General features: G+C 41.6%; 1 long non-coding RNA gene across 3 annotated transcripts; it reads left to right on the forward strand.

Annotated features, from left to right (window-relative positions):
- Positions 1-5,984: 5,984 nt before the first annotated feature.
- On the forward strand, positions 5,985-26,717 carry LOC113923908. Of its 3 annotated transcripts, none has more exons than XR_003520452.1 (4): positions 5,985-6,093; positions 11,385-11,471; positions 17,988-18,039; positions 26,456-26,717. It is a non-coding gene; the product is annotated as an uncharacterized LOC113923908 (long non-coding RNA). The 3 variants fall into 3 exon arrangements; XR_003520453.1 differs by lacking the exon at positions 26,456-26,717 and adding an exon at positions 23,316-23,369; XR_003520451.1 differs by lacking the exon at positions 26,456-26,717 and having other exon boundaries at positions 17,988-18,188.
- Positions 26,718-27,496: the final 779 nt, after the last annotated feature.

The following is a 27,496-nucleotide window of genomic DNA, read 5'->3' on the forward strand; positions in this document are numbered from 1 at the left end:
AGTGAGGCTGGCATCATCTTGAAGGAATTAAGTCTCAAGGATATGGTTTCTGTGTCTAATATCCTTCATTAATTATCTAAATATCAGCCGATTTAAGTAAACAAGAATGAGGGAAGTCTAACTTGTCCATGCAAAATGTCTCAAGTATTCTATTTCCATCAAAAGACTGGTGCGTGGGGACAAAAAGACATGGATGGCTCTAGATCTCGGAATAGCATAGAATGGGAGCTCCAACAATAATGTACACAGCATAGAATTTCGTGAAACTTCTCACACATATATTTCTCATTTGCTCTTCTCCATAACTCTCTGAGATAGATAAGGAAGATATTATTGTCCCCAGTATACAAATGAGAAACGATGACACTTGTCCAAAGCCACTAAGTCATGCTATAGAGTAAACCCAAATTTCAGTGGATTACCATGACAAGTGTTTATTTCTCACTCATAGATACAACCGTTGTCTCTTATCTCCAGCAGCCCTGTCTCATGTGCATGGCAGAGGTAAAATGGCAGTAATTAGAACCCCACTGTAGCTCTTAAAAAGCTTTTGCTGGAGTTTAGTGCCCTGCGTTCTTCTGAAATTTCATTGGCTAAAGCAAATCACATGTCCAAGACTGTTGTGGGGCGTAGGGGGACTATAACCCTCGTATAGGGAACAGAGAGTGGAACTGGGAACCATAGCATGCACAAAGAGAAAGTATCAGAGTTGGGATTAAAACTGGGGTTTTCTGATCCTTAAATGTAGGACTGTGGAACCCAGCCAGTATCACCAATGGTGAATGAGCACAGCAGGCTCTGAAAACTAACCTACTGAGTGAGTGAATGAAAGAAAAAAAGGATGAAGAACCCATTCATTTTCTCTTCCTTGTGTGAGGCTTCTTTTGGATAATTATTGAAACTTACGATTGCTAGACATCAACCATACAGTATTTTAGATGCCTACACACACCTTAGAACTTTGTCCAATTGAGCCAAGGAGAGGAGGACTATTACCAGAAATATACCAACATGATCTAAAATAAATGCCACAACAGGAATATTTGTCCACATGATAATAAGCACTGCTCTCCTTTAAGAAGAGACCTTGAATGAAGAATTAAGATTACTAATTCTTATCAGTAGGAAATTGAGAATGATTGACAGGAGGGCTAAAATTGCTGATTCTGATTCCTATACAAATATGCTCATATGAATGAAGTAAAAAATTGAGTTTGTAAAGTGTATTGTTGAGAATACACACCTATGCAGTGGAATGAAAAACTAATTATTTTAATTTACCCTTTTCCCCCAATTAGAGTGACAACCTTTTGCTTAGTCATTCAACAAGTATTTACTGTGTGACCATTATATGCCAAGAACTAGTTAAGATATGAAGGATATAAATTTAAAAAGAAATAAAACCTTTTTGCTCACATAAACCTTCTTTACTAGGGCAATAAATGTAATTATCCCTCTGTCTGCATATATGAGAAAATAAAATATTTATCAGATGGTAATAAATTCTATAGAAAACAATGAAGGGCATAAGAAATCCCAGAGGAAGTAGCTGGTTGTAGGCAACTTAATAGTAAAAGGTATTTGATATTTCAAATAGGTAGATTCAATTTTTGAGTTCAGAAAAGAGATGCAGCTTAAGATAAAATGTGAGAGTCATCAGGGTATAAATTCTTTAAAGCCCCAAGACTGAATGCAATCATCAAGAGAGTAACAAAGTCAAATACCAATGTTTATAGATCAGGGAGATGAGAAGGAACCAGAAAAGGAGACTTATATAGACCAGTCAACAAGGTAGGAGGAAAACCAAGAGTGTGGCAAAATAAGGAGAAAAATAAACTCAAAATGGATTAAAGACCTAAAAGTGAGACCTGAAACCACAAAAATCCTAGAGAACACAGTCATTTCTCTGACATCAGCTGTAGCCACATTTTTCTAGATAGGTCTCCTCAGGCAAGGGAAAGAAAAACAAAATGTAAACTATTGGGACTACATCAAAATGAAAAGCTTCTGCACAGCAAAGGAAACAATCAACAAAACTAAAAGACTACCTAGAGGATGGGAGAAAATATGTGTAAAAGACCTATTGAATAAAGGGTCAGTATCCAAAATATATACAAAACTGATACTACTCAACATCCAAAAAACAAATAATCCAATTAAAAATGGGCAAAAGACATGAGTAGACATTTCTCCAAAGAAGACATACACATGGCCAGCAGTCACATGAAAAGATGTTCAACATCACTCATCATTAGGGAAATGCAAATCAAAACCAAAACGAAATATCACCTCACACCTGAGAGAATGGCTAAAATCAAAAACACAAGTGTTGGCAAGGATGTGGAGAAAAAGGAACCCTCTTACACTGTTGGCGGGACTGCAAACTGGTGCAACCACTGTGGAAGGTAATATGGAGGTTTCTTAAAAAATTAAAGAACCAAACTACCCTATCATCTAGTAATTTCACTACTGGGTATTTACCTAGAGAAAATGAAAACATTAATTCGAAGAGATATACACACCACTATGTTTACTGCAGCATTATTTACAGTAGCCGAATTATGGAAGCAGTCCAAGTGTCCATGGATAGATAAATGGATGAAGAAGTGGTATACTATACAATGAAATATTACTCAACCATAAAAATGAAATCTTGCCACCTGTAACAACATGGATGAATCTAGACAGTATAATGCTGAGTGAAATAAGTCAGAAAATACCGTATGAATTCATGCATATATGGAATTTAAGAAACAAAACAAATTAAAGAAAAAAGAGACAAACTGAGAAAGAAAAAGGAAGAGAGACTTAACTATACAAAACAAACTGATGGTTACCAGAGGGGTGATGGGTGGGGGGTTGGGTGAAAAAGGTGTTTGGGATTAAGAGTACACTAATCATCATGAGCTCTGAATAACATATAGAATTGAATCAGTATATTGCACACCTGAAACATAACATTGTATGTTAACTATAATGGAATTAAAGTTTTAAAAAATCTTACAGTAATAAATAAAAGAAATAGAACCAATGCCATCGGCCAAGAATGAGGCTTAAGAATAGAAGTGAAGATATTGTTAAAAAGATGACAGACTCAAAATAGAGTCACTTATGCTAATCTCTATGTCTCTAAACCAAGAACTAATTATACTTTCAGCTCTCCCAGAAATGGAATTTTAAACTGGTCAATCAGGAATCTTCGGATCAGCATTAGTTAGGTAATCTGCTTGATAGACCCCTGCCATCCCCTACAGGAGAGTAACCTTGAAATAACCAACCTCATTTTTTTGCCTAGTATAACTTCCTTGTTCCTGCTCCCTTGTGCCTATGAAAGTCTTCCATTTGGGGCAGCATCTTGGAGCTCTTTTCTATCTACTAGATTGGATGCTGCCCAGTTTGAATGGAGTTTTGCTCAAACTCGTCAATTTTTAATATGCCTCAGTTTATCTTTTAACAGTTGAAAATAATTGCCTAGAAGAGACTAGGAGAATCAGCTGCTACGTGTACTGTGGCTGGATACGTACTGCTGGGCTGTGGCAAGGTACAGACAGGATTCTGGTTTCAGTGAAATTAAAGTGAGACAAGTTGGCAACGCTATGTACTTTTCTCCAGGTCCATTCGACTGGGTGGGAGTAAAAAAAAGAGTAGATAGAGTTGGATTTAAGTAGAGTTGGGATTTTGCCAGATGAAGATGATAAAGGGAGACTATGGCAAGGGAGTCAGGGGAGAGCACAGGGAAAGATGATGAGGGACTAGGGAATTTAAGCTATCTGAGAAGGCAGATGAGAATGCAGAGGTGGTACTGTGCAGTGACAAAGTGAAAGTTTTTAGTAGATGGTTCATCCTGGAGATGCTGTATTCAGAAAATGATGTGTTCAGAAAATGAGACGCTTGAGATAGAGATTATGTGGATGCATTGTAGTTCATGGTAGTCAAGAAGTCAACGTGTGACCTTGGGTTGAATGGGAGAACCCGGATTGAGAGAGAGATCATTGAAGCAGACAGTGTCAAGGAACTGAGAGACTAAAGTACTGGAGGGTCATCTGGATTCTTCATCACATGGATATTAAAATCACCAACAATTGTGGCAAGAATAGAATGGAAAGAGTTCACTGAGCCAGAGCTAAAAGCTGAAGGCAACACAAGGGATTGTTTGGAGGTTCATGGATGACAATGGCAAGGAGAGTGTGAGTGGAGGTTCTAGTCTGACGACATGTAAAGCTGTGCATGTGTGGCAGGGAAGGGAGATTAGAGAAGAGGAAAGGAAAGTGATCTGAAGTGGCAAGGAGGAGCAAGGGCTACACCAACCTTCCCCAGGGACCAACAGCAAGAGGGCTTGAGCCCAGAGAAAATATCCACCACTTAGAGGTTCTGCACAGGAAGCAAACTGCTAAGGGTAACCCACCTTTTAGTTTGAGCAAGACAGCAAAGGGAACATTTTGAGAAGTCTGAAGATATTGAGGATTTTGCCTGTGATTGACTTTGAGTTTCAGAGTGTATAATGGAAGGGTTTTAGGATTTGAGGTAGGGTGAGGGATGGGTTAGGAGGGGTCACTATGGAGTGACATGGGGAGGAGAATCTGAAGGATGAAGGATGACTTGGCAGTCACAGGCTGCTTCGGGCGACTGGAAACAGAAATAAAGTGAGTCCCAGCAGTGGGAAGGGCAACTGTCTGGGTGTGTTGCTGTGGAGGCAAAGGAATTGAGGTCTTATATGGACTGGCCAAGGCTCTTAAGGTTTCTTCCTCATTCCTGTGAAAGTCACTGGATGTCCTATTTGCATTTTATCCCCAGTGCCCTCCAGTGTACAGAGATGGTATTTGGTAGATGTTTGTTGACTGAGATCGATTCCTGTTTATGATAAACCATCAATAAGCACTAGTTAGATTTGAACACCGGAAGTACTGCAGATGAAGCAATTCTAAATACCTTGGGATGTCTATGGAAGTTTTCAGTGTCAGAATTCCATCCTGTGATAGCAGACACTGTTAAGCTTCAGATGGCAGAGTGATCTGAGAATGAATCAGCACTGACTCACGGGTCCAGCTCATTTCACCTGCGGTGCTCACTTTAAGTCACAATGACCTTCTCTGACTACTCGTCATGCAGCCCAGTGGGGGCTGCAGTTCTGGAGAGTGCACCATTAAGAGAGTGGTTGGTTAGTACTGTTTCTCATCCCTGGGAGTGAAAGGGAAAGTGAAGCCAAAGAACAGGGATTTTATGCCACATTTTTCTTCACTCAGTTGAGACACGTATCTGAAAAACCCTATAAAACTTCCTATTTTAATTTTTTTAAAGATTTTATTTATTTGGGAGAGAGACAGTGAGAGAGAGCATGAGTGGGGGGGAGGGGCAGAGGGAAAGGAAGAAGCAGACCCCCCCACTGAGCAGGGAGCCCGATGTGGGACTCGATCCCAGGACCCTGGAATCATGACCTGAGCCAAAGGCAGCTGCCTAACCGATTGAGCCACCCAGGTGCCCCAAAACTTCCTATTTTTAAAGGGTAGTCTGTGCAAGGTGATTTTGGTCTTTTTCAGATAGTGAAAGACTTTTTAAAGAAATTAAATAAGTTCTTACTTTTACTCATACAGCATAAAAGATAACAGAAACCTAGGGATCAAGACATCCTGAAATAACTTCTTTAAAAACATTCTGATTAGAGAAGGAACTTCCATTTTTAAGAGAGATTAGGCTAGGTAATCTTAGATCCCTTTCAACACAAAGTCTGTGTTAATCTATAAGGTATGAAAGAGTCAAATACTGTTTTAATTGAGGTAGGAAGTTGGCCAAATATTTCTCCAGTGTTCTCAACTACTATAGACTGACTTGTATGCTCTCCTCCCAAATTCATATACTGATACTCTTTAGAAGGTAATTAAGGTTAAATGGGGTCATAAGCATGAGGTCATAATCCCATAGGAACGTGGCCATACGAGAACAGAAAGATCTCACTCTCTCCATCTCTTTCTCTCTCTCCCTCAACCCCTCTTTCTGCCATGTAAGGACACAGTGAGAACACACCATTCGCAAGCTGGAAGAGAACCCTCCCAGACCTACGGGCACCTTAATCTTGGACTTTCAATCTTGAGAACTGTGAGAAAACAAATTTCTCTTATTTAAACCACCCGGTCCATGGTATTTTGTTATGGCAGTCTGAGCAGATGAAGACACTAACCCGCCCACCTTTTTAGAAATGTTTGTTCCTGAAGGACCAAGAGAGTCATATCTCATTCTTGATCCAGAGATGAATTCTGAAAATCTGTGAAAGAGTAAAATATTTGCCACAGAAACACTGAATTATTTTAAGAAATACTGAGGGACTTTAAGATCCTGCTTCAGATTGCTGGTGGGGTGCTGGCATGGCCAATGCTCACTGGGCACCCCCAGCACCCTGAGGAAATGAACAAGTGTATGCAAAAAACCTGCCGAATCAGGAGAAAAGATAAAAAGAGAAAAGCACTGGATCACATGTTGCTTTTAAAACTCAGTCAATGAAAGCCATAACCGTCTTTAGCACCTACCTCTATGCTTAGTAGGTGTCAGGATCTTAAGCATTAGAGAACTTGTTTATGCTTTTTATTTTTCTAATTTAAAATTACTGGCTTAATACTGGCTAAATCAGTGTCAAAATTCTTTCTTCAGATCAATAAAGGCAATCACATTTTAATGCCACTGTAGACTTAGGTACCTGAGACTTAGCATTCCTCTCAAATAGATGCTGACACAGAAAAAAGACCAAAAAAACAAAAGTTTATTGCACGTAAGAAAATATAAGTATATAAAAAAAAGTCCCAGTCATTACCCCGAGGGATTTTTAAAGCCGTTCCCATGCTACTTCAACATTCTTATTATAAGTCAAATTATCCAAACTTCTTTTTCCTTTCAGTTGATCTTATAAGATATGAAATGCTGTAACTCTTATTAAAATAAAAAAAAGCCATTAAAAAGGGCAGGTCTGTTCTCCAACCAGTTGGTAAGAGACCCAGCCAAGGGGACGCAAAGACTGGCTCCCAGGGTTGGGGGCGGGGGGGAAGGAACTCAGTGCCTCCCTGTGGGGGCAGCCAAGTGAGTGCATTGTTTTTCTCTTCCAGAACTCCAGATGGCACATTTGGCACCCTGTTAATCTAGAAAAGACGACCTGGACTAATTGGCTCCCATAAATGTGTGAAATTCGTATTTAAAAAATATTAGCAGGAATCTGAGTGTCCTGGACCACCCAAGAAGAAATAGTCTGTAACACTTGTGTAAGAAATTGATGACATCTGCCAAGTTCCCATCAACGCCTCTTCTCTACTCCTTCTTTCCCTGCCTCTTTACTTGGTGCTCTTCAATCTACCACTTGCTTAGTTGTATGTCATCCTTCCCCAGGAAGGCAGTGTAGGAAAATAGCACAGGACTATTACTGATGAAGTGTTAAGAGGCTGACAGAATGAATTTGACTCCCAGCTGATCCATTTAGCACTGCGTGATCTTGGACAAGTTATTTCATCTCTTTATAACTCAGTCTCATTTCTATTAAGGGGACAGTAATGGTACGTAATTACAGGGCTGTTAGGTGGATTAAAGGAAATAATACAGGTAATATTCCTATGCCTCGTATGCCTACAGGAAGTGGTCAAATTGTTGGCCATGATTATCTTATTATTGTATATGGGGATTTTTATAAAGTGAACTTATTAATCTACTTTTCTTGGTCTTTTATCTTTTCCCTTTCTACTTCTAAGGATATCAGGGGGAGAAAAATTGGCCTGCTTCCCCTGTAGAAAATTCTACACCATTAGACAACTGGTTTCTTGAGGGAACTCCTCAGCTATCTGTACATCTCCTTTGCCTTTTCTCTTGGTCTCTTACTTTGCTATTTTCCATCATTCCCCTCCCAAAACCAAAAGACAATTTCATCTCTATTCCCATGGCAAGCCTGCAGCCCCTAAATTCTGCTGCACTACCATCTGAGCATTTTCCCTATGTTCATCTTGGCAATGTTCTTAGCACGGATGATTCTCTCTCCTTGTCCACGAAGCTGGGCTGTGTCCCCTTTGCTTTAGAATAAGGGTGTTGGGACATTTTTATAACTTTGCCCCTTTGCACCATGTTACCAACCAAAATTCGTATTTACTGAGTTGACAGAGGCTACCGGCAGGTTCGCACGACTTCGCACTTCCACACTCTTTCTTGCCCATGTCTTTCAGCTTTATCTGAAATCATTCTCGCGCTTGCTCATTCTCCTCCGACTCTCAGTGATCATCTTTCAGTTGTCCTTGGACACCAATCTGTTTCTGGGCTCTAGTTCTTCTCTTCGCTGTTTACTTGATCAATTTTTATTCATCTTCTCTCTCTCATACTGGGATCTCTCACGTTTCTAATTTTATGCATTCTGTGTACACTGTGCTTCTCTGAGACATGTTTATCAGTATTACTTGTCGAGCGGCTGCCTCCTCCAGAGGTGTTTTGTTTACTGATAACAATTCCAGCACCTAACACAGTGGTTGGCAGATAACACATTCTCAGCAAACTCTTATGTGAATGAATGAGTGAACGAATAAATGGGGGATGGGCACACCTTCTTCCCGTTACCATTCGTGACATAACATAGCCTCTGACTAGTTTCTTCACCAAAACTAACCATCCTATGCCCATGATAAAATATGCCAAGGGGCTCATTGTCTCTATTCCAAAATTCTGTATTTTATTTAAGCAATTTTTCCCCTAAACTCTCGGAGATTCAAAAGAGCTCTTTTATCAGTCCCCAGTATGTGGCTGCTACTTCCTTCATCCTTAGTTGGCCTAGCAGAATCGCACGGTCTCTGTCCTTCAGAGCGCCCCCCGGCCCCCGCAATCTCTGTAACTGAGGACCTGCTCTCAAAGCCTGGGAAGCAAATGCTCGCGGCTAATGTCCTCTTGGCAACAACCTCCAATAGCCTCTCCCTCTCACGGCGGTCCACAGCATTGTCTTTTTCTCTTTTTCTTCTTTTACCATGTCTTTATGATCCTTGCTGGAAACAGGAGAGGCATGCATGGGCCTTTTCCAGATTCGCTTCGGCTACATTTGTCCTGTGTCTATCTCGCAGGTGTTTTGAGACTTTAGCCCAGCACCTTTGACCACCTCCCTGCCTGCCTCTCGTTCTAGGCACGCTTCCCACCTGGCAGCAGTTCCTTCTCTCTCTCTCTTAACCATCCTCCTGTGAGCTTTTACTTATTCCTATAGACTATGGAAGAAACACTTTGTTCCTTATGGTCACCCGTGAAATCAGCAAGCATCGGGATAAACACTGGGGAAAAGCAGGGCCAGAAGGGCAGACTCCTGCACTCCATCCAGGTCAATCTCCAACTGAGGTTTACCATCTCTTCTCCAAATATGTAAAGCAAGTTCATATTTTGGTGGAAAATTTTATTCTCCAAAAACGTTCCATGTGAATTGCCCATAAAAAAAATAAAATAAAGAGGGAGGAAAGGTCAAATCTCCCAAGGAAACGCGGACAATTTATGTTCACGGAGAAGGAAGACATGGGGCCTGACACAGGTGTCCTCTGGTCATCTCAGAGTAGGCTGCTGTGACCATTAGTGGGGACCGGAAGTCTAGGTGGTCACTCAGGCCAGTAGCTGGGGCAGCATTATGCTTGGAGGGGAAGAGAGAGGGAAGGTGGGAGAGAGGCTGAGGAATGTGGACTAAGGTGAGAATAAAGTAGGGATATTTAGCGAAGAAGAGGGAGAGAGCAGCTAGCTACATGGTAGGCCCCCAAGGCCTGGGGAAACGGGGAGGGGGAAGGAGAGTATAGTTGTGGGTTTTAGGTGGTAGTTTTAGGATGTTTGATCTGTATTGAATTCCTCTCTAATCGCATTTACTTGTTATGTTAGACTGGTTTTTGGACTACAGTGCTCTTCAGAGACTGCATCGCATAAGATGCCAGGGTTTTTTTTGTCTTGGTTTTGGTTTTCAGACTTTTTTTTTTTTTTCATTTCTTGCCTATGATTTTGTTCTTAGTTATAATTTTCAGCTACACTTCCAATTAACAAAATCAACACAGATCTACACCAAGCGTGCATTTTCACCATGTCTGCCTGACCTGAACACAGGCTGTTAGGGAGTAAGCCTTAATTAGATATGAGCCATTACAGTTCTTGGAATGTAAGTACCAAGGCAGTGGGAAGAACGCACAGTTGAAGACAGGATCCTGTAGGCAAACAGTTGCACAACATTATGTGAAATTATAAACTGGAATGGAGTGTAGTTTTTAATTTGAACTCCATGGATCCTCAGTTTCATAGGATATCAGTCTTTCTCGGATGGCAAGAGGAGGTCAACAGCACACTCTGGAATGGCTGTATGTTGCAGCTCTCCTGTCCCAGGGAGACCAGTTTCCTTGAGGACTGGACTATTCCTGGGGAACTTCAGAGAAATAGGCTTTCAATCCATGGGTATAAACTTCCTTCCCCCAGAAGCAATAAATTCTCAGCAAGAACCAAGCGAGGGGACAGAGAAAAGCCCTCTGAGTTATGGCTTAAATATGCCATTAATATGGTGCTGGGATGTGCAATCTTCAGAGGCTGAGATATACTCATGCCAACTGAGAGCCCATCGCCTTCAAGGCTGTTCCCAGCCACAGAGACAGCTGTCCCCAGGGAGAACTGCCACACTTCTTAAAGCAAGGTTGTGGTAGGCAGACAGCGGCTGGGACTGACACCACTAACTTACGACCAGGTGTCAGTGGACAGGGCAGAATTGTTACGGCTAAGTGTTCACAATGGAAGAACTCCAAGAGTGAATTCTCCATCAGGGCTGTAAAATGATGCTCAGAGTATCAAAATCAAAACCAAAAAAAAAAAAATGCTGGAGCCAATAATGGGAGCAAATTTGAGTCCAGATTCACTAAGCCATTTTGTAATTCATGGTAACCTAAAGGGATTCCCAGAATTCTCTCTGTAAGTGAAGCTAATTAGAGCCCAGGGTTGGAAGAATGAGTTCGTGTCTGTGCTTTCAGAATGAGGCAGAATACCGGAGCTTTGCTCAGTGATGCCCAGAGGACTCAGGCAGCCAGGGTGTGCAGGAAATCAGGTCTCCTGAAGACAGACCTTCCCTCCTCAAGCAAGGTCTTAGCTAAGTGCATTAAGAAAGCTCCTTCATCTCAATTTGGGGACAGACTCCTGGAAGGTTGGCAGCTGAATTTTGGGACTTACTCCCAATGAAACTGGGTTGCTATAATCATTGCCTTGTATTTCCTCCCTTGCACGGGAGAGCACTCTAAATAACCATACCCAGGCTGTCTGCAATTTTAACAGCTGGAAATATCTCTGCCTTCAATGAGAGCAGTGATAAAACAACTAGTAGCCTTTGGTTCACAAGAGGTGGAGAGGTTGGAATTACATCCTATTTCTCACCTTTTCAGGGTCACAGACCTTTGAGAGGAGAAAATCGAAACCTTCAACTGCCATTTTACCTGCAGGAAACTCTCCACTCCCTGAACACAAAGATGGTAAGAAGGGACCTAATGGAACATCAGAACTGTGTTTCTCATGTGTTTCCATAGGCTTACTCCTTGGAGGGGTGGTGGAGGGAGGGTAAGGGAAGATAGAGCGACTAGGTCCTCCTGTGCTCTCCCCATGATAAACCTCACCCCTCCAATGGCAGCATAAATCACGAAGGCCTGGCAGGGATCAAAACACGGAATGGGGAAGTGTTTGTGAGAAGTTGGGGAGAGAAAAACAATAGGGACAGGTATGTTCTGGATAATTTCTAGGGTTGGACAAATTAGAATCCATAGGCATCGAGTTAGGGTGGAGATAAAAAGGGATTTGATAATGTTTCTTCAGGTTATGAATTGGATCTGTTATTGTTCTTTGAAAATCACAGGAAGGCATTTAAAATTATTTTTTGTTCCTGGTTTATGCCTATGCTTATGCAACCCTGGTTCAGACCTTGAGTTCTCATAAAAGCTAAAATCTATTATGGTTTATTCACTGACTTAGTTCAGGCTGCTATAAGAGAATACTGCAGACTGGGTGGCTTATAAACAACACACGTTTATTTCTCACAGTCTGGTGGCTAGGAAGTCCAAGACCAAGGAGCTGGCAGATTTGGCATCTAAAGAAAACCCACCTCCCAGCTCATAAAGGGCTATCTTCTGACTGTGCCCTCACATGACAGAAGGGGACACAAGAGCTTGCTAGGGTCTCTTTAACCAGGGCCTGAATCCCATTCATGAGGGCTCTGTTCTCATGACCTAATCATCTCCCAAAGGCCCACCTCCTATTATCGTCACATCACGGATTAGGATTTCAGTATATGAATTTTGAAGGGACACAAACATTCAGTCTATGGTAGTCACAGAAAATAACATAAATATTATACCCATTTTTTCAGATAGCAAATAAAAAAGCAGTTATATAACGATTAATCTGAGATTAAGAGGTTCTGCCAATATTTACAAGGGGAAGGAAAAGTCCATCTTTGTGTCTCAGTGTTTCTTAGAGAAAATAATTTGTGTGTGGGGGGGGCATGATTACTGTGTATGAAATGCATATGAGAACTTTTTAAAAATACATATAAGACTTTTGTCAATAATCACTCTTTTTTTCCCCAACATAGATTATACATTCCTAGTGGGGTAGAGCCATTGAATATTCTTTTAACCTTGCTTCTCTCCCCTCCCCAAGTTGGCCTTGCCATTCTCTCTCTCCCATTTCATTTTTCAAGATCATATATTTCCTTTACTTACCTTGCCTTTCCTCATCTCAGATTTGTGTGTTTATAGGAACTCGACTTTACATGGCTGTGGGAGGAGGTGGAGGCCCAGAGACAAGTCAGTGCTCCACCCTGCAGAAGCTCTGGTGGAGGGGGACAAGTCCAAGCCAGCAGGGAAATCTGTGAAGCCAGGCATGTTTAGCTGCCCGGGGAACCACAGGCTCCAGCAGTGAGGCTGGGTGCCCTGTTGTCACCAGGGCTGCCAGTGAGGAAGAAGAACAGGGAGGGGCACGGGCAAGCTGGGGCCCATCAGCATGCCAGTGACGGGAGGCGTGAGTGAGAACCAGCTTAAACCTGCCAGGACCTGGGCATGGGTCTCAGTCCATCGAACCAGGATGGCCTTCAGAAGTAAGGAGTCCTTTGCTGTGCAAAAGCTTTTTATCTTGATAAAGTCCCAACAGTTCATGTTTGCCCTTGCTTCCCTCGCCTTAGGAGTCCTGCTTCATGCCTCCCTCCAAACATTTCACAAATGGCTCCCCCTGGCCAATTCTAACCTGCAACCGTGCAGGAAAGGGAAGGCGGCCCAGTTTGGAATACAAAGCTACCATGGAAACTAAGCATGCTTGTGTCATCGACCTGTGGATAGGATAAGAGAATTTGTAAATGCCAGCTTCACACAACTGTCTTTCCCTATTGGGGTCAGAGTCCCCCGTAGCCTAGAGATTTCATGGAATCCTCTGTTCGATTCACTTTAGCTTCTCTAAATTACTTGGCCGTGAGACTGGATTAGGCAAAATGGCTAAGAGAGACATAGTTGTTGCCTTAGTGCTAATCATCCAGGGAAGGCAGACATAAGTATGTCTACTTATGTAACATTGTGTTACACACTGCACTAGGTGCTAGAATAAATGCAAGCCAGGTGTGCTGTGGGAGCACAAAGGAGAGGACCCGGTGTGGCTTGGGTGGGAGGGCCATGGGGCCTTCATGGAGCAGGTGAGGCCTGAACTGAGTCTTAAAGAATAAGAATTTGTCAGAAAGAGTATACCATGGACAAAAGCATGGAGTACATGTTTTGGGGTGCCTGGAAATTAAAGTGTGCACATGGCAATGAGAAGAGATGAGTATAAGCAAGGTAATCAAGGCTGCCCCTAGAGCAGGTGGGACCTCAGGCAAATATATTCTGCAGGGCCCCTATTTATATCAATAATTTGATTAAAACCATATTACGAATATATAGATATGTGTGAGGTATAGTGATTTGTTTAATGATGATGGTTTATTTAACCGTAAATTTACCATTCAGAAAGTTATGGTAGAACCACACATCTCCCACATATTCTCCTGAACATTTGAGGCCATAGTCATGGTATTACTAGAACATGATTTTTCTAGGTCGATCATACTGCTGTCTCCCACACAGTGCCACAAACAGGAGAAATAGGTTGAGGGGCCAGGTGGGATGAAAAAGGAATTTCCATTCACGTAAGTAATGCCTGTCTCTCGTCCAGCTCAAGACTGACCGAGGAGAACACAATGTCGCCTCATGGGTGAGGATAAGAGAGGACATTGATCAGATCAGAAGGGGCCACTGGCGCTGCCATCCTGAAAGCCCTCAGATGAGATGCAGCAGTCACCTGCAGAGAATTACCAGACTAGTGGCATGGAGTCTATGGGGGAGGTTCAGTGTGACAGCAGTGAGGGGCACACAGGGTAAAGGACACCTGCTACCACTCCCACTCCCCAACAGTGTTGTAGACTAGAGGTGGCACCAGTCAGAACACAGATGGGTGAGAGCCAACACAGGGGTCTACACATGTGACTCAAGCCCAAAGGTCAGCACTGAAGCTTTCAAGAGCCCACAGCCCTGAACTTGTCCTTCTGGTGGCCCATGTTCATGCCATCATGCCGAAGCAGCACTGTGCTAGGAGCAAGAGTGAGCCTGGAATCAGAGCCAGCCACAGGTCCAGGACAGCCCCACAGCCCGAGTCCCCATGTTTCTGGGGGGGGAGGGGGACAGCCAAAATGAGGACCTGGGTCCACCTGGGTCCCAATCTGACTTCAAAGTGCCTCATCCAAGTGGCATTTCCACCCCATCTAGTCCCAGGATTTCCAGGAAGCAGGGTTTAGAAAGTTTCAAGGAAGGGGTGCTATGAAGTGTGTAGGCCTCCTGAAGCCTGAACACAGGTCAGGGCAGAACCTTGCTCGAGTCTAAGGGAAGTGCTGAAGGTAACTTAGGGCCAGAACTTATAATGCCATGCTCAGGAAGTTAAATTTTATCTGTAAATTTACGCTTTCCACATGTATTACTTTTCTGTACAAGGACTATGAGGTAAATTTTTTAACACTATGGTAAAATAAATGGAAAACATTGGACTTACTGATGGCCTTTAGTACATTAATATGAATGCCGAATTTTTTTTTTTTTACCAAGAAATAGACTATGCACCCTTTTGTAACTTTTTTTTTTTTAAGATTTTATTTATTTATTTGACAGAGAGAGAGAGACAGCCAGAGAGGGAACACAAGCAGGGGGAGTGGGAGAGGGAGAAGCAGGCTTCCCACTAAGCAGGGAGCCCGATGCAGGGCTCGATCCCAGGACCCTGGGATCATGATCTGAGCCAAAGGCAGACGCTTAGTGACTGAGCCACCCAGGCACCCACACCCTTTTGTAACTTTATCTTAAAAGATAACTGATGAAATCCTTAGGCTGTTACAAATTATATTCCTTAATTATTATTCCACAGAACACACTTTGGAAAAAGCTGCAATAGACATGAGAGTCGTTGCAAGCCTTCCACGCAGAACAGATTTTCATTTTAGAAAGATCACTTAGGGTGACAGGAAAGTGGATGGTTAGAGGAGAGAAGGGGGAAGATCAAAAACCGAGATTAGGCAGTTACTGCAAAACTTAGTTGAGTGTTGGGGTCTGACTTAAGCCAGTATTAGGGAGTATAGCAAGGTCACTAAATAAACACATGTTTCTTAGGTAAATTAAATGCTATGCATCTGGCCGAAAAGAACTAAGTCAGGAAAAGAGCCATTTAATTATTTTGGACTACTGAGCACACCACTGTGCTCAACAACAGTCAACTCCAGGCTGGGTGTGAGGCGGTTTCCCTGGAGTCTTAGTTATGAAGTACATTTTTTTCATGACCAACTAGCCCCTCTGAGTTTGAGTCTCATATTTAAGGGTATGCATTTTCTGGAAGACACTGCCTTTAAACAAAAGTCAATCACTTCATCTGGGACCCAATCTGTTCCAATTGCTGCAGGGAAAACTGGCCACATTGAGACTTAACTGAGACAAAGTATGTCAGGCTCTGACATCCTAAGGTCATCTCAAGGGTAATTGTGACCATATGTGACTGTTCTCCTTTGAAGAGGACTTCAGCATCCTATCCTTGTGTAGGTGGCGACTGTGTTCACAGATAACACTAGAGAGCACAGGTCAACCCTTTCTCTCAAAATTCAGTCATGTGACTCTGTGCTCCAACCATACAGAAGCAAATTTGCCGCCTTTTAGTGGATGGAGAGTCTGGATAATCCCTAGACAAAGATAGAAACACCATGTGAATTAGAAGCCTAAGGGGCTGGAATTTCATAGATCTTCTGGGAAAGTCTAAACTGCTGAGTTTTTTGATAATGAAACTCAAGTTCAGAGAGGGAAATTGACCAGGCTTGACCCAAGATGGCAGAAGTGAGATGTAAACCCACATCATTTTATCCTTTTAAAAACTTTTAATCTCTACTGACTGTAAATCTCTTAAAATATCCCAGAAAAAGGCTTTTATGAAAAAAGTTATTTTCCCTTGATCTCAAAAGGCATGCAAACTTTAGCTGCATGAAATCACATAGTACAAAAGTACATCACCTTCATCTGTAGCCCTACATTTCTAAATACCTCATTTCTGTCTTCTACATAATAGAAAAATTCAATATAAACAGAAAACATCTGTATTTTGAGAAGTTTTTTAAATGATTTTACTTTTCTAGAAATGTATCAGAAATACTCATTCTACCTCTAAAGCAAAAAAAAGGATATTATCAACTCCATACACATGCATGCACTCCACTTCAGCATACCACACCAGGAGCCAAATTCTCAGTACTGTGGTGCCTTTTTAGCCAACAACCTCTCTGGATATTTAACTGTAACCAAATGAATTTGTTCTTCACTTGGCTGGCTGGAATCCCAAGGCTTTCTGAGCACTGGCTGATAAAATTAGAGCAGCCCTCAATCTTCTACAACAGGAGCTCTTGATTAAGCCTAAAGAAGAAAGAGAATGAGTCATAAGTAGACTATGGGCTGGAGAGAGGAAGAGCCAGGTCCCTCGCGGAGGGTGGCTTGGCCAGCCAGGTGGACGCACAGGTGCCACACCCCTTCCCTTCTGAAGACAGGCGTCCATTCTGGGAAACAGAGGAGCAGCTGCTATGGTTTAGGAAAGACACAGTGTCCTTCACAGTGCTGTGATGTTGGACGTGATGGAGAGTAGGACCCAGAAAACTATGGCAGAGGAGCCAAAAGGAACAGGAAGACAAATGCTGTTTAAAAGCTGGGGAGGACACCGTGGCAGCACCAATGTGCCGAGCATGTCCCCTGCAGCAACCTGGAGGCCCACAAAGTCAATTTGCAGAGGAACAATTTCCAGGGCCACTGAGAGGTACGAACATGAAAAGAACACAGCTGAGCAACCAAATTCCCTCTTTCCTAGAAGCTTTGGAGTGTGGTGAAAACATACTCAAAAAAGGGAAGTTACAGAACCACAGAGCATAATCCCCATCTACGTTTTTAAAAACGTGTTTCTCTATTTGCTTGTAGACATAGGAGTGTGCACGTGCACGCACACATACAGAAATGGGTCTGTATGAGCATAAAGCAGCATGTGAAAGTGTAGCAGGGGGCACCTGGGTGGCTCAGTCGTTAAGCATCTGCCTTCGGCTTGGGTCGTGATCCTAGGGTCCTGGGATCGAGCCCCACATCAGGCTCCCCGCTCCGCGGGAGGCCTGATTCTCCTTCTCCCATTCCCCATGCTTGTGTTCCCTCTCTGTCTCTGTCAAATAAATAACTAAAATCTTTAAAAAAATGAAAGTGTACCAGACTGACCCAACTGTTTACCATGCTCATCTCTGTTGTCAAATCAGGTAGAAGAGGGCACTTTCTTCTTAATTACGCACATTAAGATTTGAAATTGATGGTAGTAGTGACAGATTTTATTTTTACTGTCTGACCATATGTATAGATTTGCAGCCGCATTTAGCTGTGGGAATTGGAAAAAAACTCATCACATTTGTTGTCTTTATTTTCCAGCTCTGTCAAATGGGCATGCCCCTCTGAGGCAGAAGAGTGAAGCTTGAACGAGGTGGGAAAGAAGTATGATATGAATATAAATATGAGATTGGCCTTTTATACTTTTGTTAAGAAACCAAGAGTATACATGTAGGATTGCCATTCCAGAAGGTGGAGGAAAGATTTCTCTTTGCATACTTCCCATCAACCCATGCTTCTAAAGGCCCTGTTTTGGTGAGAGTCTGTGTGGATTTGGTCATGCCAAAGAACACTTCACATTTTCACTGTAGGTTGCTCGCTTCTCTTCCTCTCTACTCTAAACTGAGGAGAGCTTATTAACATGGGTAGCTGAGAGGTGGCCAAAATAGATTTATCCCTTGATTTGCTTTCTCTGTTCTTTTGCTTCAGATGACAGCCCAGACAAGCAAGAGAAATGAGAACACCCTAATTAAAAAGATAAAACTGGGATTTTACTCTTTCACTTGTAAGCTTTCTCGCCAAGTAACACTAAGTATGCAATAGGAAAAAAAAACGATCTCCTAACAGCCACAAATCAGTCATTAAAACAAATACCAAAGCTTTAAAAATGAGGCTTTATTTTCATTCCCAACATTCTCACTAATTTTTGCTACCTAAAATCCTCAAACTCCAGCCCCCAGTAATAGTCCCAGAGAACATAAGCTTTCAAATTTTGTATGTATGGGAATAATTTGGAGTGCTTCCTTAAAATGTAGATTCTGGCCCATAATTATTCTGATTTAGCTTAGGTCTGGAGTATATCTCAAGAATGTGCATTTTAACATGTACCCCAGATGATTCTAATGCAAGTAATCTAAAAACAGATTCTACTGCAGTGACTTAGGGGATCTAGAATAGGATACAAATCACAATCCTCATTTAAGATACTAGCCTTAGACATATCGAGCATTCATTATTTTAGCAAATAAACATTGAATGCCTACATAGTTCAAGCACCAGGTAGTAAGGATACTAACATAAGGCAGCTTCTACCATCGAGGGTTTTGTGGTGTCTTTTAGAAGCTGAATTTTTGCTGCCCTCCCCCCAGGCACTATGTGTCCAACTCATACACTGTTATGGCCATTACTTTTCGTATCATCTAGGAGCATAAGGCAAAAGGTCCCTTACCCAGTTTCACGTTTAGGGCAGAAATTCTATCTAAATGACAGTGGAGAAACTACAAAGTCTACAGATACCTTATAATGCAAGCTTTTTTATTTGGTGGGAAATGGGAGGTTGGTAAGGGGTGTTTATATAACAGGAAAGTACACTTTCTATTTGGCAGAATCCCTCAGTATGTAAGTCTTAATGGAAAGTTTAACCCTTTGGATGGTCACGTCTAGCACTTTGAATCTGAAGACTTGGTACAAAGATAGAGGGTCTGTCATGATAGTATTCATTACAGAGAGACTGTAGAGCATGCTCAGCAGCAGTGCTGAGGATGAAGACCTGGCAGCAGGGAATGCACAGTGTTGCTAGTAACTTTGGGAGCATCATCACCAGACTGTGGGTATGAGGTGACCTCCTTCAGCTCCAGCCCATGCTCCATGACTGGTTCGAAATTTTTTTTTTTTAAAGATTTTATTTATTTGACAGAGAGACACAGCGAGAGAGGGAACACAAGCAGAGGGAGTGGGAGAGGGAGAAGCAGGCTTCCCACAGAGCAGGGAGCCCGATGCGGGACTCGATCCCAGGCCCCCCGGGATCATGACCTGAGCTGAAGGCACACGCTTAATGACTGAGTCACCCAGCCGCCCCTGGTTCGTCAAACTTCTGATGGATTCTTTCCAATAAACTGATTTTCTACTTTAGTTGGTCAGGTCAGTTTTTATTCCTTACAATCTAGAATCCTGACTGACACCAAGACAAGTACCAGCTAGTTGGTAACAAAAACAAACATCCTCAGAGAAATGGCACAGGAAAGACCTGAGATTACATATATGGACTATGTTGGCTGGCAGTCAGGGAGAATCTCATCAACATGAAAATCTGAAAGACCCCAGAATACAATGATACATCAGCCAATTAAGTTCCCTCTCTCACTGTTGTTTAACTGGAATGAAATGCCCAAGGAGGTCAATCTTTTTGGGATCAAGTTGCCACTTCCATAGAAAAGTTAAAGGAATACAAAAGTAAAGGACTACAGAGTTTGATGTTATTCTATCACTGTACTGGAAAACTCACCACAAAACAACAACAACAATAAAACAGTTCCCCAAATTCTGAAAGACACTGAAAGAAACTCAGGGACTGCTTATGACCAAGCTAAAAAAATGTTTTGTGTATTGATTCAGGTGCCTCAGAAAATTATCTGTTGAATTCACTGCCATTGTTTTGGGGCTGGTAATAGTCCTGGGAATATACAGGAGGTTTGGGAAAGCTTGGAGTACCCCAATTCCTCACCTCTCACTGAACATCCTCTGCCAGGCTCCTTCCTATCAATGAGACCATCCTTCCTTGCTTGAAGACATGGTCTTCCTTCACCTTAGGGAGTTACCTTCCTAAGGGAGCTGGGTTTTTTTTCACGTTTTACTCTCTTACCCTCTTTGTTTCCAGGGTCAAGTCAGAAAAGAAAAGGAAGCAAAGGCTTATGTGCAAACATCTCTGGTACTCTGCTAATGTGTAGCTGCTAGAATCTTGAGAATACATGTGGAAATGGATTCTGAGAGAGACTGGTCAAGGGTAGATCAACATAGATTTATTAATATGGGTACCAGAAATTCTACATGAAGCATGCTAGTCAAACAACTGAAAGTAGTTTTATGTATCTACTCAACTGGTTAATGAAATCCTAAATAATATATGGTGACCATATAATATTAATGTGAAATGCCAGTAGTTCTTTGGACAAAGGGAGATAAGGGAATCCAGATTGAAAATTGAAGATTTGGTGTAGTGTTGACTTGTCCAACCTGACCAACCATATTCATTCCCCAATTAAGCACCCCCGAAGGCCCAGAAACTAGCCATTTTACCAACACACTGAGAAATACAATGGCATGGGAACTATCAGCAGGAACTGTTTTTTGGAAGATAAAAGGAGTATTAGTGAGAGTTGCTAAAGAAAAAATGAGCACCTTGATTTCAATGTAGATGAGAGAATTCTGACGTGACAAAAAAAAAAAAAAGAGCAAAATGTAATCATGACAGGCATGGTTACACATGTGCCCTTTGGCATTTATCTACCATCATAATCAGAATACTCTAGCACAAAGGGATCCTAAACAATTTTTTTTTGGTCATTGGATACCTACATCTAAAACAGCTGTGGACCCTGCTAAGGTCCTACTCAAGTTATATTGACAAAAACAGAAACCCAACAAATTTCAAAGCCAGTGAACAGAGATCGGATTGGGGGCTCCAAGACGTCCCAATCCTCTTTCCATTTCTCTGACCTGAGTCAGTTCATGGACCCAGAGATCTTTGAAAGTGAGGATGATAATGAAGAAAGTCCTTAGGGAGTGGAGAGGCATTTAGAAGGAAAACTAGACCAACTTTGGTAGAATGGGAGACACAGAGGTTGAAGGATGTGAGACTTTGGCGTTGTATTTTTATATATATTATTCCCCCCCAGAAAAATATTTTCCTTGTTGCTTTTCATATTGTCATACAAATGTTCTGGCATTAACATTTTAAACTTCTCCAAATTTTTTACAAAAACATTTCAAAGGGATGTTTTTTATTTAACTCCACAAAACTTGAAGACAAGCACATGGAACATTAGAGTACCTACATAATGGCCATTCTTTCTTTATCCATATCATTGTTTACCAGAAATGACCTTGTCTATGACTTAGTAATTTAGAGTTTTCTTTTTTGAATGTTGTGATTACCTAATTCATGTTTCCAAAGATTTTTTTTTCAAATGTCAGATGAGTCTGCATTACTATCAGATTCTTACCTGTCTTCTCAGATGGAATGTTTCTCTTTTGCATTTGGAGAAAATGTTAATTAACACATTAGGAATGTGTTTGGTACATTTGGTTGCAAATGCAAACAGTCTAATCTTCTATTCATTAGAGCCTTTTGTCTGAATCATTCAAGTGAGTAACAGGTTGCACTGAGACATCACCAAAATGATTCAGTTATCCTAAAAGGACTCCTTTTGTTTTTCTGAGAAGAGTGATGTATTATGAATTATTCAAATTGCATTTTCATTTCATCACCATGGTAACTACTATGGCAACACTTGAAGGGATGGCCATGTTAATTACTTCACCAAACAAGAGAGTCTGGCCAAATTTTGTGTGAACCTAGCAGAGAATATTAAATGCATCCATAGGAACTAAACATCATCAGAGCTTTTGTACCCTGGGCTTTATATTGATGTTGGGGGAACACCAGTGAAAAAGGAGGAGGTACATAGAGATGGCTGGACCCAGTTTTCCCCATTTGAGTTCCATTCCCATGTCATTCATGTTATCCTTTCCCAGGGGAGAGCAGAACTGGAGGGCAGAAAGTTATTTCTTGAGATACTACCTCACACCAGTTAGAATGGCTAAAATTAACAAGTCAGGAAACAACGAACTTTGGCAAAAATGTGGAGAAAGGGAACCCTCCTACACTGCCATTGGAAAAGCAAGCTCCTACAGCCACTCTGGAAAACAGTATGGAGGTGCCTCAAAAAGTTAAAAATAGAACTACCCTATGACCCAGCAATTGCACTACTGGGTATTTACCCCAAAGATACAAATGTAGGGATCTGAAGGGGCACGTGTACCTTGATGTTTATAGCAGCCATGTGCACAATAGCCAAACTGTGGAAAGAGCCAAGATGTCCATCGACAGATGAATGGATAAAGAAGATGTGTGTACGTACACACACACACTGGAATATTACTCAGCCATCAAAAAATGAAATCTTGTCATTTCCAATGATGTGGATGGAAATAGAGGGTATAAGTCAATCAGAGAAAGATAATTATATAATTTCACTAATATGTGGAATTTAAGAAACAAAACAGAGGAGCATAGGGGAAGGGAGGGAGAAATAAAACAAGACAAAATCAGACAGGGAGACAAACCATAAGAGACTCTTAATCATAGGAAACAAACAGGGCTGCTAGAAGGGAGAGAGGTGGGGGGATCGGGTAATTGGATGATGGGCATTAAGGAGGGCACGTGATGTAATAAGCACTGGGTGTTATATACAACTGATGAGTCACTGAACTCTACCTCTGAAACCAGTAATATACTATGTTAATTAATTGCATTTAAATTAAAAAAAAAAGAAAGTTGTTTATCAAGTGCTAGGTGTTTTTGCTCTATGATCTCGTTTAATCTTCCTGAGAGTTCTATGGGGTGAGCACTATTGTCTTTCCTCCTGACAGTTGAGAAGAACAAAGCTCAGAGCAATGAGTTCATTCAGTCATTCATCTAACAAGCAGTACTGACGGTTTTCTTCAGGTAACATGGACCAAACCTTACAAATAGAATTAGTGGAGCTGAGATAAAACAAGTCCTTCTGACTGCAAAGTCCATGCTTCTTATATGATACTGTGTCCAGGCAGGATTGAGTTGCACTGCATCTTCACCACTTTCAAGCCTTGCCTGACAATAGCAGGGAAAATTACATGAGCGTGTGTGTGTGTGTGTGTGTGTGTGTGTGTGAGAGAGAGAGAGAGAGAGAGAGAGAGAGAGAGAGAGAGAGAGAGTTATGGCTGGGGGGGGGGAGATCTTTTCATATCCAGGGTCAGAAAGGGCTTTAGACTTGTACAAGAAAGCAGAATACAAGGTATAATGTCATCTACTACAGGAAACCCATTTTCCAAAAGAATACCCTTTTCTCCACATTTCAGGAGCACCAAAGTCTTAAATGCAATGAGACCCAAAGCTTAAACTGTAAACAAAAATGCAACTCAAGGAGTTAATTTCACGTGTATAAATGACTAGTAAAATTTCCTTTCCTTTCTCGAGATTTGTGCTCACAGGGCAGTGAGGGCAGTGGGACTGAAGAGACGCGGAGCAGACTGTGCCACCAGAAAACACGCCTCTTTGGCATAAGGATTACCTTAGGCTGATGAGTTTTAAGACACAGCAGCAAAGGAGAAGTTCTGAAATTAAGAAGTGACCCTTGGGTGGAAGACCTTTACATTTATAAGGGTGTCTCCTCTCTGTACAAGGAAGAGGAGGAAGACTAAATCTCTGGAAACTCTTGTCAGTGAAGAAGGAAACAACTTAATTCTGCATAATAATCCTACCCTCATTTACTGTGCTTTCCTGATAGCCTCCCATCACTGGCGCCCCACTCTCCAATATCTTTTTCTGTCTTTAGCTGAGAGAGTATTTAAGGTGGTGGCTTGGGCCATCACAGGGGTTCCTCAGGTTTTCCTGCATCTCTTCCTTGTTAAAAGGAGGTATTTATGTTACTAAACTTGTTTTTCTGTTACTCTTTTATTATGGGGGTGGGGAAGAGGTCTCAGCCAAAAACCTAGAAGGATAGAGAGAAAAGTTTTTTCCTTCCTTCAAAAGGTTAAGCTGGGAACTCAGAATGAAAGGCTGAAAATTATTTTGTCCTGAAATGGTGCTCAAAGAAGGGAGGTGTTGCTACAATATTGCTCTCCAACCCACCATATCGTGTCACAAATAGTGCTGTAGTTGTGAGGCTTCTGTAGTTGTGAGGCTTCCGTAGTGAGCAAAATCAAACACAGCCTCTGGAGTCACAGATCTAGCCATCCAGGGACAGAGACTGGCAATCAAATAAGATGATCCCAGAAATAAATGTAAAATTACATTCTGTATGAAAGAAAGGTCGCTGTCTTGTGAGAAGGAATAATACTAGGGCCTGTCATCGTCTGAGTGGTCAGGGAAGGCTGCCTCTAAAGGAGAATCAGAGTGGAGATCTACATCTGTCACTTTTTCCTTGAGCTAGCTTCTTTGGTTGTATTCTCCATCTCTAGAAGTGACTGTATGATCTACCTGTTTGCTAAAAAAAAAAAAAAAAAAATACAGAAGTTAGCTTTGATTTCTTTCTCCCTCATCCCCTACTCGATCATGAGATTCCTATTTCTCTATAACCAAAATTTTTTGCTCTTTGCCACCTGGGCAACCCTTGTCCATACCACCAACCCACATCTTCATCTGAACTAACTCAACAGCCTCCTAATTTGTTTTTCTGCCTTAGCTCTTGTCCTCCTCTTGGCCCTGCCAATCAGAATCCGTTCTCCATGATGCAGCAAACGTGATCTTTCAGAAATACAAATATAACAGAGTCACCCTCCTATGTTAAATCTCTCGGGAACTTCTCATTGTCATTAGGATGAAATACAAACATCTTAATATGGCTTATAAAACCCTTTAGGGTCTGCTGCTGCTCACTTCCACAGTCCCTTCTCTTTCTGCTTGCATCACACCCTCCGGTTATCTTTGATTTCTCTCTGTGCCTGGAACCCACCCTCTTCTTCCTTTCTACCATCCTCTTCATCTATCTGGAATACTCTTCTTCCTTCTTTCTCCTTGTCTCTTTTAGACCTGGATATCTTACACAGATCCTCCAGGTCTCAGCTTTCTGATGTCCCTTTCTCTATGTAAACCTGAGAGGCCCCAGAACTGGCGTTAGGAGCCACATAGCACTATTCACACTCGATCATAATTGCCCGTTTTCACTTGGTCTGAATCCCTTCCTATATCGTCACCTGTCTGCCAGTAGGAGCCGTATCTTTTCTTATCATAGCTCTGGGACATGGGCAATGCCAGGCTCATTGTAATGCCTCACTAAATATTTGTTGGAAGAACAAAGGAGGAAGGAACAAAGGGATGAAGAGCAAAAGAAGGGATGGGAGGAAGGGATCCTTGGAGATGGCTTATAGTTCTTCCCTTACTTAAATGACTTTGAAATGGTATGAGCGATTTTGCTCATCTGCTAAAGGCAGCAATACAAAAGTTCTGCAGCAAGAGAGATGTTCTCTATTTGCACTAATCCAGTAGTCACTAGCCACATGGGGCTACTGAGCATTTGAAATGTGCTCAGTGTGACTAAATAACTGAATATTTAATATGATTTTATCTTAAATTTAAATAGTGTGGTTAGTGACTACTATAATGGACAGCACAGGCCTAGAAGAGCCACAGCAGGGCCGATGTCCCATGCCCAACCCCTCCCTCACCATTGCTGCTCCCCTGCTGCTCAATACTGTTCCATTCATTGCAGTTTTCCTACTGTTTTTAGGAATTCCTCTAAAATTCTCCTTTCCATGCTGGGCAGAAGTCAAATAAATGCAGCAGATAGACGGCCATTTACACTTCATTTTCAATAGCCTTAATGAGGGTTATTTTGATCTCATAAATGCTGGTGAGTGATTTCTATCTACATGATCAAGAGCTGTATTTTTCCAAAACACTTCATATAAGGGTAAAATGGTAAAATAAGCAAATAGACTCTCAAACTATTATGCCAAGTGTTCCAAATCAGCTAAAAAAAAAAAATTAACAAGGTTTAATTTGAACACTGTTCTTCATTCCTTTGGTGCAGAGAAAACAGGCTGGAGAAGAGAGGATGGGCAGGGAGAAAAGCAAGAGCCACGCATGAAATAGAAGATAAGTGTGTGATCTCTGCGTCTTCACACAGAGCTGAGTGGCCATCATCCTACAATTACCGTTATCAGAGAACCAGGGCCTAGAGGAAGAACGCCTGATTGGGAGTCAGAAGTCTTCTTTCACACCATACAGACTTGCTTGGGCAAGTAACATAACCTCTCTGAACCTCTGTATTTTTCTTGTCTAGATGGGGAAAATATGCCCACTCTCCTTACCTGGTTGGGTTTTTGCAGTTTCACATGAAACAATACATGCCAAAAGAATATGCAATGTAACTTATTCTTACTGTGACATAAGAGGACATAATTTTAATATTACCACTTCCAATAAAAACTTATGGTTGGAAAATAAACAAGAATATATCATTTATATTTCTTAAACTACACTAACCTACTTACCTACCTTCAGCCACTGAAATTTACCTGAAAACATATGTGTGTATGTGTGTACATATTTATATATTTTTTTTTCTAATTAGTACTTATTGCTGGAAGTATCTACTTCCACACTTGGCCTGGAGCCTGGAAATGCTGTATAACCTCGTACCAAGGGCCAGATTATATCTTAGCTGGGCTGGTGTGCAGGGAGCTGTCACACAGATGTGGAATTCAAAATAGGGTGATGTCTGCAAAGAGAGTACACCTTTGGCTCTCTCCTTTCTCCTATTTCTTCTGTAAGTATCTACCTCAACTTCCATATTACACTAGCTTCTCCCTTTGAGCAGGTTCCTACTTACTCTGAAATGTTATAGTTTAGTACTTGCACCAAGGTTCTCTTTAGCTTTGAGAGATGTTATCCATTCAAAAAGGTTAGTTAAGCTTCCAATATATATCTAGCAATATATTGGATGATTTGTAAAAGTGAAGGAAAAGCCCTCAAGACATATACATTCTGGAGGTGGAGCTCATATGCAGAGACATGACATGATGAGATAGTATATTAGAGCATACTAGGAAAAAATACACTCTGCCCATAT

The sequence above is a fragment of the Zalophus californianus genome, chromosome 15, assembly GCF_009762305.2.
Source record: "Zalophus californianus isolate mZalCal1 chromosome 15, mZalCal1.pri.v2, whole genome shotgun sequence".
Lineage (NCBI taxonomy): Eukaryota > Metazoa > Chordata > Mammalia > Carnivora > Otariidae > Zalophus > Zalophus californianus.